Consider the following 10,693-nt stretch of genomic DNA (forward strand, 5'->3'; position numbering starts at 1 on the left):
TTCTTCAATGCCTTTCTACCTAGGCATGATGATGGCAATGATGCTCACATAGAAGATAAGAATTGAAATATAAAGAGAGCATCATGAAGAATATGACTAGCACATTTAAGCCTAACCCACTTCCTATGCATAGGGATTTTTTGCGCAAACAACTTATGGGAACAATAATCAACTAGCATAGGATGGCACAACAAGCATAACTTCAAGATTTTAAGCACATAGAGAGGAAACTTGACATTATTGCAATTCCTACAAGCATATGTTCCTCCCTCATAATAATTTTCAGTAGCATCATGAATGAATTCAACAATATAACCAGCACCTAAAGCATTCTTTTCATGATCTACAAGCATAGAAAATTTACTACTCTCCACATAAGCAAAATTCTTCTCATTCAGAATAGTAGGAGTATCATAAGAGACTTGAACACTAAAAATTGTTTCCACATTAAAAGAGTAATGTTCAGAGAAAGGGTAATCATAATCATGACACGACTTGTAAATATAATCATCACTAATTTTTATAGCATAATTTTCATCACAATAATCATCATAAGTAGCAACTTCGTTCTCATCATAATCGATTGAAACCTCTCCCAAGATAGTGGAATCACTAAATAAAGTTGACACTCTTCCAAATCCACTTTCATCAATATAATCATCATAGGTAGGAGGCATGCTATCATCATAAAAACTTTGCATATCAAAACTTGGGATGCTAAAAATATCATCTTCATTAAACGTAGCATCCCCAAGCTTGGGACAAACATTAATTTTAGCAAATATATTCTCAAATATTTCATACTCATCAAACATAGCCTCCCCAAGCTTGGGCCCTTTCATATCATAAGCATAATCACTCTCATCGTTAAAAATATGGATAACACCAATAGTAAAGCAAATATCATCATCACAATGAGTAGTAGGAGCAACATCATTTGGGAGGGATACCTTTTTACCTTTGCTTCCCTTACCTTCCTTTTCTTCTTCACATTCTGTGTGGGTTCAATCTTCTTTATTGATGGGATTGGTTGAATAGAAAGCTCCTCCTCGTTGCCTGATTCATCATAAGAAATAATAGGAGGATATTGGGAAGTCTCTTCCCTTTCATTAGTATTCTCTTCATCTTCTATTTGCTTTCTTTTCTTTAGGTAATTGGCAATATGAGGATTTTCAATGCAATTCACTGCACAAAACATATAAATCTTTTCTAGATCAATATCAAGGAAATGCCTAAGATTAAATTCTGGAATAGGCTTAGTTAAAAGTTTCTACTCTTCACAACCCAAAAGCAATCTAAGTTCATTGTAATGAGAAGGGGAGATCAAATACTCACAATTTTTGGACACGATCCGATCATGAAACAATTTGCATTGGAGATGTAAATGATCTTGTTTATTGCAAAATTCACAACGGGAAAGATATCTTAAATTCTCCGCAGTCTTATCTACCCTTTCTGCAACTTCTTAGTTTCTAAATACTTATGCCTCTTGCAATAAATATCTTCTCTATTAGGTGTGTTCATGCAAACATGCACTCCACAAAAGTTGACATGCTCATAAGATATATTATCACCATGACTAGAGCAATCATCATTAGTACTATGGATATTCAAGGAGTTTATACTAACAACATTGCAATCATGCTCATCATTTAAAGATTTAGTACCAAGCATTTTAAAGCATTCTTCTTCTAGCACTTGAGCACAATTTTCCTTTCCATCAAACTCATGAAAGATATTAAAAAGACGAAGCGTACGAGACAAACTCAACTCCATTTTTTAGTTTTCTTTTATAAACTAAACTAGTGATAAAACAAGAAACAAAAAGATCCGATTGCAAGCTCTAAAGATATACCTTCAAGCGCTAACCTCCCCGGCAATGGCGCCAGAAAAGAGCTTGATGTCTACTACACAACCTTCTTCTTGTAGATGTTGTTGGGCCTGCAAGTGCACAGGTTTGTAGGACAGTAGCAAATTTCCCTCAAGTGGATGACCTAAGGTTTATCAATCCGTAGGAGGCATAGGATGAAGATGGTCTCTCTCAAACAACCCTGCATCCAAATAACAAAGAGTCTCTTGTGTCCCCAACACACCCAATACAATGGTAAATTGTATAGGTGCACTAGTTAGGCGAAGAGATGGTGATACAAGTGCAAAATAGATAGTAGATAAAGGTATTTGTAATCTGAAATAATAAAAACAGCAAGGTAGCGAGCGATAAAAGTGAGTGTAAATGGTATTGCAATGATAGGAAACAAGGCCTAGGGTTCATACTTTCACTAGTGCAAGTTCTCTCAATAATAATAACATAGATAGGGTACAAAGAGTCACTCCAAAGCCACTAATAGCGGAGAACAAACGAAGAGATTATGGTAGGGTACAAAACCACCTCAAAGTTATTCTTTCAGATCAATCTATTCAAGAGTTCATAGTAAAATAACATGAAGCTATTCTTTCCGCTCAATCTGCCACGACCGGTTTTCCGGGTAATAAATTTCCAGAAAAGACCGTCGTGCTCATCAGCCCCAGGATTACTGTTAGCTGATGAGGCTGCAACTTGATACAAAAATTCCAAGCAAAATACAAAATATGTAGTACAAGACCATTCTGGCCTGTGAGTACAACAAATGGTTTCTAGTGGTTGATGGCGGAAGCGGGTTGTGAAACATCAGTGTCTATGGGACTCCATTTCCCACGGGAACAGCTGACCAGGTTAATTCCTATCTTCGCGAGGCTGCTATCTCCATTGAGTGGGTTCTGGGGCTGGCATCGCGTTGCTCCTCTCCGTGCAAGAAAATCTGGCCAAGACAATAGCCAAGGACAAGCCAATGAGTACTTTGAATGTACTCGCAAACATTATGAACACAGGTATAATATAACAATGATGTGCTGAAAATATTTTATGCTCATGACGTCAGTCACAAACGATAAATGAAACTCTGACGCGTGCAAGCAAGTTATTTATAAAAATGCAATAGCATGGTAGTATTAACATTTATGAAACAAATAACAAGCAATGCCACAGTCGGGCGTCTGAGTGACACCACATAAAGGGCTTTAAAAGAAATGCCACAGTCGGGTGTTTGAGCGACACCACATAAAGGGCTTTAAAAGAAATGCCACAGTCGGGCGTCTGAGCGACACCACATAAAGGGCTTCAAAAGAAATGCCACAGTCGGGCGTCTGAGCGACACCACATAAAGGGCTTTAAAAGAAATGCCACAGTCGGGCGTCTGCGCGACGCCACATAAAGGGCTTCAAAAGAAATGCCACAGTCGGGCGTCTGAGCGACACCACATAAAGGGCTTCAAAAGAAATGCCACAGTCGGGCGTCTGAGCGACACCACATAAAGGGCTTTGAAAATAAACAATCATAGTGAATATCCCGGAGGTAGAACCATCCCAGAGATACTCGATAATAACAATAATATCACGGGTTAGTCAACAATAATATTAATCATAGTTATCACAAGTCACGAGTAGTAATTCCATTACCGGTTTAACAGTTTCACCTGCGAAGACCGACACTAAGACCGACACCTGACCCATCCTGGACTGTAATCCTTAACCATGGACACGGCTATTCGAATAGGTTTATTCTCTGCAGAGGGTGTACTCTTTACCCACGAGTAACGGATTTCTTTAGTCCATTAGGACTAATTCCGTCTACGGTCTTTTTGTTGAAAACACACCTAACCTGCACACACCAGCTTAACTCACACGTGTCTGGAACCACCCACGACACTTGTTAAGCAAAGTCTAAGTGGGGAGGCTACAACCTCGCGTAGCATGGGATCAAATTTATATCGCGCGCTCTAAGGGGTGGCCTCCCCTCTCGGTCCCAACCGGAAACACCCATGCCCCCGGACCAGGTGGCCTGCCTACCAGCTACAACCGGTATCTTCCACCATGGCCTCTCTGTACGGTGTGTGCTAGAAAGAGGTTGACAACTTACTGAACCGTACTCTACTTGCTGTAGAGATGAGTGGTAGTACGAAACAAGTATGGGGGTTACTGGAACAAGACTCGATCTACGGTCGACTCAGGAGGTTCAAGTATTCCCTGCATGATTAGTATAATGAATATATTTCGTCCAACAGAGTCACCTCTCATATCACCTTACCATGCCATACCAGACATAACCGTCCCGACGGAGACCGGCGACAAACTCATGCCTACCCATGGCAGAGGTTTTCCCGGGTTCCTGCCGGTATGCATGCAAGGCACATGAGGGTGATTATCATCACAAGTGTGTTCATTTCCAACAGCATGGAAATCAATAACATGCACCCATGCATATGATCATATCACATGAAATAACAAGTCCTTCGAAATGCGGTGGTGTTATAAATGTATCAATGATCACACCAAAATATTATGCCGGGATTCAGAATGCTTGCCTTCAATGTGTGGAAAGGCAGGGTGCACTCCAAAACTTGAAACATTTCTCCTCTCTTCAAAAATCCTATTTTAGCAATATAAAAGAATTAACACACAAAATAAAAACAGCACCAAAAGTTGTTCTGAAATTTTTTCAAATAAATCTTAAAATAAATTAGGTGAAATTTGAGAGAGGTAGGAAAAAGAATCATTTCATTTGGAGTTGTATTTAAAAAGATAGAGCTAGTCAAAGATTTGGTCAAATCTGATTTTAAATAAAACAGAAAAAAAAACGTTTCAGATAGAAATACGCTTTCGGGGCAAAGGAGACGTACTCCCGAAGTTTACGCCTTCACTTAAACACGTGGACGGCGCGGGGTGTCACTGACAGTGGGTCCTAGGTGGCCCACTAGTCAGGTTTGACTAGTCTTCTCCCTCCTCTTTCTCTGTCCCGAGCGGAGGCGCAACTCCGGCGATTGTCGCTGGCGAACGGCGTTTCTTCGCGGGCATCTGAGCGCAGGGATGGATCCGCCACTCCTAGGCGGTCCTTCCGGTGGTCGCAGGGTCGCCGGGGGTGGAGGGAGTCGCCGGCGGCGAGCTCCGCGGCGGAGGGAGCTTCGGTGACATAGTGATTTTGTGGCGGCGATGGCTCCCGAACAAAATTGAGTAGGGTGAATGGTTCATGGGAGGAAGAGGGGGTTCTTGGTGAAGAAAACGGAGAGGGGGAAGTACTGGAGGTGCCGGATTGGCCGGGGCGGTGGCGGCGGCAGGAGTTGCCGGAGATGAGGAAGGAGGCCTCCCCGGGTCGAATGCGAGCTAGGGGAGTGCCATAGGGGTGGCCTGAGGTTGCCTGCGTGCTCGGGGAAGCTCGGGGTCCCTTTTTATAGCGTGGCAAGGCGGTTCCGCGGAGGCCGTGGATAAGCTCTCCGGCGAACCGACGTTCTGTAGAAACAGGGCATCGTGGCGGCGACGAGCGCTAGAGGACATGGCTGCGGATGAGTACGCGCTGTTCCAGGGGCCAGGTGGCGAGCGGAGGAAGGTTTGGTGGCGCCGACATGGGAAGAGGCTATCGGGCGGCGGCGGCGGCTAGAGCTTGGCCTGCCGGGCGCGGCGAGGGGCAGCTTGGCGCGTAGCTGTGAGAAGGGAAGTGCGTGGCGAGGTGCTGCCGTGTGGGCCAAAGCCGTGGGGGCCAGCGTGTCGGCTCGGGCGCGTGGCTGCAATTGGCGCGCTCTGGGCGCGTCCAGTGCACGCACAGAAGATGTTTGATGAAATGCCAGGGTGGCCAAAACTGCTAGGGATCAAGTGCAAATCCACAGGTCTGGGTTGGAGACCATTAGTAGGCTACTAGACAACATGGTTTGGACAGATGGACAAGTTCATCACACAAACCTATAATCATGCCAAAACTGTTCATGCCCACAGAGTGTTTGACAAAATGCCAAAGGCACCTAGGTAGCTCTTGGGGTAGCCAAAACTTCCAGATGGAAGTCTCTTTAGATGCAAGAGAGAGTGGTGAGGTTAGTTGGCCAAAAGCAGAAACTTGCTAGTGTAAGTTTAGCAGAATTTCAATTCTGGACAGGGAATAAATGACATTATTTCATGAACCAAAAATGATCCAAAAGGTTCATGCTCCTGGACTTAAGGGTTTAACATGGAGGACTACAAGTAGGAGAAATAATCAAGGGTATAGGAGCAACTAAAATGGTGGTTGCTGTACAAATCCTCAAATTGGACCAGAATGGAAAAGAGGTTGATTCACTCAAATTTTTCAAAGAACATAAATAGGTTTTTGCACAAAGTGGAATAATAGGCTCCTACTGACCTCCCCTAATTTTGGTAGAAGTTTTAAAGAAATATATAAATGGGTTGCAGTGCAAAATGCACTCTGGACCAGAGAAGAAACATTGAGTGTAGGGCTCAAAATATTTCATGAATGAAATATATTTTTGCATAAAAGTGATTTAAAAACATCACATGACATCTCCAAATTTTGGTTGGAATTTTAAGTGAATTTATTAAATGGTTGTAGTTCAAATATGGCCATTTAACCTTGAAAATCCATTTTCAAGAAAGTAAAGATCAAGCAATTAAATTAGTTAATTAGTTACACTGATAAAAGGAAAGTTTTTCTTGAGAGGTTAAACAAGTCCAATAACATATTTGAAAAGTTTTCTCTTGGGGAAAAACTCATCACAATAGGGAAGGAAATGATTTAAAAAAATCAAAATGGAGCTCAGAAATCCAAAGTTTTAATTCCTGGCAAAATTTTAATTTAATAAAACAAGGCCAAATTTTTGTGGTGTCACAATACTATCCCCCTTAAGAAAAATCTCGTCCTCGAGATTTGCTAAAAGTGGTGTTAAGAAAATAATTACGCAATAAAGATGTGGCTACAGTGAGAGGGCAATAAGTGGTGAAAAACCACAGTGTGAAAACGAGGGCTGCGTGGAAGAGTCTACGGTTCGGGACAAAAACGCGAGATTCTACGCTGGATAAAAATTTAGAACAACTCCTAAATTTAAATATACGCTGGTCGTACCCGAGAGCACAGTGCTCTCTCTGGCCGACAGGTGGACCCGGGGCCCCCTGTCAGCCTCTTCTTCTCCCTCTGGCTCTTTCTTCTTCCTCTCTCCCGCGCGCTTTTTCCACCGGCGACGCCTAGTGTGTAGGGCATCCAGGCCGTACCGTGGTAGTGCGCGGCGTGCTAGCTGCCGGTGCAGCGTGCACTCACCTCGCGGGCCAGCGCGCTGTCGGCACTGCTCGCGGATTCGACTCCGAACACCGGCGATCGGCGACGAGCGGCGTTGGTGGACTTCGCCCACCGTACACCGAGCTCGAGCTATAAAACGGCCGGGGTGCCTTTCTCTTCTTCCTCACACCTGGCCTCACTTCTCCTCCTCCTTCTTTCTCCATTACTGCTTACAGAAGCTCGGGTGAGGCTCTAATGGCGGAGGCGATGCCGGACTGGTTTGTGATCCTAATATGTGGAGGGCTGGCGACACTGCTGGGGCTCTCTATGCTCCTGTGCGCGATGATCTTCGACGAGTATCGCGACGCTGCGGCTCGGGTGTTGGCTCTCCGCGGTGGTGGTGATCATGAGGAGTAGATGGAGTGTGCCGGGTGCTAACTGTTGTTAGGGGGTGATTAGCTGGATGTAACACCGTTGCAAAGTTTTGCAAACAGTGTATGTGTCCGAATGATTATGGTTGTGAGTCTGCTGCCTGGTGCTGGGTGAAATTAAATAATCCACGTCGTGAGGAGGGGCAGGTGTAGCAACTCAGGGAAAAGAAATCTCACTCCAGGATTTTGCGAGGGAAAAACAGTTAATTTAAAGGAGCATAAACCACAACAAAACTACACACATTAGTAGAAGCCAAAATAATTGACTCGTCGCACAAATTTGGGGTACCATGCATAAGATACATGCAAATATAAATGCTGCAAAAACAAATACAATAGTGACGTCTAAAATGAAAACGGTAACTGGACGGGGTCCTGATAAAATGTCTCTGGTAAAGGAATACACTCCTCTTCTATCGGAGGAAGTGGATTGACCAGTCGATGTATGTGTGTCTCCGGGTCGGGTCTCAGTGGTCTGCCGATGGCAATCTGAGGATTTAAATCTGCGAGGCTCTGGAGATAATCCATCACTCGCTGGTTCAAATGCTCTTGAGCAATGATGTACTGGATAAGGTTGGCCAGAACTGGGTCTCTCTCAATACGTCCACCGGGAAAAGATGTTACTTCTCCGGGTGCTGCATGACTCGGAAAGTAATAATATCCTCGTTCGCGGGCATAGGGTACTGCGGATCGAAGACGAGCAATCGCTTCTTTCGCAGCAGCTTCTATGGCCAGGTGTGGGGTTGGCATAGGTTTCCCCATGAAGGAAACTTCCGTTGGATCTTGATTGGAGTCTACGGGAGGGATATGCACTGCTGCCCAATATTCCGAGGTGGAAGAGGTGATCCTCGATTTGAACAGCTCGTACTGAGGTGGCTGGGTAGAACCCATGGTACTGCGGGTAAAATCCCACAATATTTTGACAAAGCTACCTGGGGTTGCATCTGGGGTTCTCAGATGAATGCTGGGGCTCGGCATGACAGGAAAAAGTTGTGAGTGTGGTGCACAAGGTGAGGGTTGCTGGGTAAGGTCACAAGGTGGCCTTTATATAGCAATGGAGCCGGATCATTTTACCGTGGTGAAAGGTAATAAATCTGCCAGCTTAGCTCCAAAGGTCGAGTCAGCGTCAGAGATACACATATCTCATAAAGAGACGCGTTACTGTGGTTGTCGTCGGGTTGGTTTTGGTAGTTGTGCCCGGAAAAATATGCAACTATGCACTGACCAAAAAAAAGCAAGGCCACTATTAAAACAGAGGCACAATGACAGGCTGCGTTAATATACACGGTCGCACGATTACAAAGCGAGGATACACTGAAACTCGGTACTACTCACACGGCTTAGTCTACCTCGTTTATGTCTAAACGGGCGTGCCTGGTGGATGTCGAGGCTTCTCCACGTGTCTCACTGCCGGGATTAGTCGGAGATGGCGGGGGAACTGCAGGGTCGGGGTAGTGATGGTGACCATCGCGGGTATTGTTGGCCACAACCCCGTTGGAGTGTGCTCCCAATATGCGACGAAGCACCTCCGGGGTTATCGCAGCACCTTGGCCGATGGCTGGGGCAGGCCTCAGGGACTCGATCGGGTGTCCAAACAGTACGACTGGGTTGTCGGCGTTGGGCTCGTTTTCTTCTCTCGCCGGAGCTCGACGAACCAGCTCTCCATGAGCTGCGATTAGATCAATAGTGATCTGGTCGAACAGTACCTCTAGTGCTCTTACATAACGCACTAGGTGCAACAATGCGGGGTCCGTCTCGTGATCTCCGTTGGCAACTTGGGGTGGTCTACCATACCCTTCACGTCTGGGGTAGTAGTGGAACGAGCGACAGTTAACTCTGGGAGACAAGTGCCTGAGATGAACTATAGCCTCTCGAGCGGCTAGCTGGATGGCTTGTGGCTCAAAGGAAGTTGTCCTTCCGGTGAACCTGTAGGGGCGCTCGGGTGCTAGACCCCTACCGTAGATGTGCACAGTGGCCCAGAATTGACGGTCTTCACCGCTCATGGGTCCTTGATACACAACATATTCTGGTGGCTCTTCTAACGCGTAGGCACGACGGGTGAGGTTTGCGAGGATGGTCACAAAACCTCCAAGGTTGGTTGCTGTGGTCTCGTTGTGCACTATGGGGCCAGGCATTGCGGCTCGGTTTGGGGTAGCGGCTGTGCGGTGCTGCGTTGGGACTAGCGTGCCCTTTTTATAGGAAAATGAGGGCGGAGTCTTCCTTCGCACGCTTGTGAGAAAGGACTATTTAGGGGCCGTTCACTGGCGCATGAGTGACAGGTTAGGTTGATAGGTTGGGCACCGACTGTCAAAAGGCGTTGGGTCACTTTGTGGCTATCTTGCACGAGAAGCTTGGCTGGGGTTTGGCTAAGGTCTAGTGGGTTGGTTTGCCTAAGTTTATTGACCTGGCTAAGATAGGATTAGCCAATGGTCAGCCTGGCTCTGATACCAAGTCTGCCACGACCGGTTTTCCGGGTAATAAATTTCCAGAAAAGACCGTCGTGCTCATCAGCCCCAGGATTACTGTTAGCTGATGAGGCTGCAACTTGATACAGAAATTCCAAGCAAAATACAAAATATATAGTACAAGACCATTCTGGCCTGTGAGTACAACAAATGGTTTCTAGTGGTTGATGGCGGAAGCGGGTTGTGAAACATCAGTGTCTATGGGACTCCATTTCCCACGGGAACAGCTGACCAGGTTAATTCCTATCTTCGCGAGGCTGCTATCTCCATTGAGTGGGTTCCGGGGCTGGCATCGCGTTGCTCCTCTCCGTGCAAGAAAATCTGGCCAAGACAATAGCCAGGGACAAGCCAATGAGTACTTTGAATGTACTCGCAAACATTATGAACACAGGTATAATATAACAATGATGTGCTGAAAATATTTTATGCTCATGACGTCAGTCACAAACGATAAATGAAACACTGACGCGTGCAAGCAAGTTATTTATAAAAATGCAATAGCATGGTAGTATTAACATTTATGAAACAAATAACAAGCAATGCCACAGTCGGGCGTCTGAGTGACACCACATAAAGGGCTTTAAAAGAAATGCCACAGTCGGGCGTCTGAGCGACACCACATAAAGGGCTTTAAAAGAAATGCCACAGTCGGGCGTCTGAGCGACACCACATAAAGGGCTTCAAAAGAAATGCCACAGTCGGGCATTTGAGCGACACCACATAAAGGG

The sequence above is a fragment of the Triticum dicoccoides genome, chromosome 1B (genome assembly GCF_002162155.2).
Source record: "Triticum dicoccoides isolate Atlit2015 ecotype Zavitan chromosome 1B, WEW_v2.0, whole genome shotgun sequence".
Taxonomy (NCBI): domain Eukaryota; kingdom Viridiplantae; phylum Streptophyta; class Magnoliopsida; order Poales; family Poaceae; genus Triticum; species Triticum dicoccoides.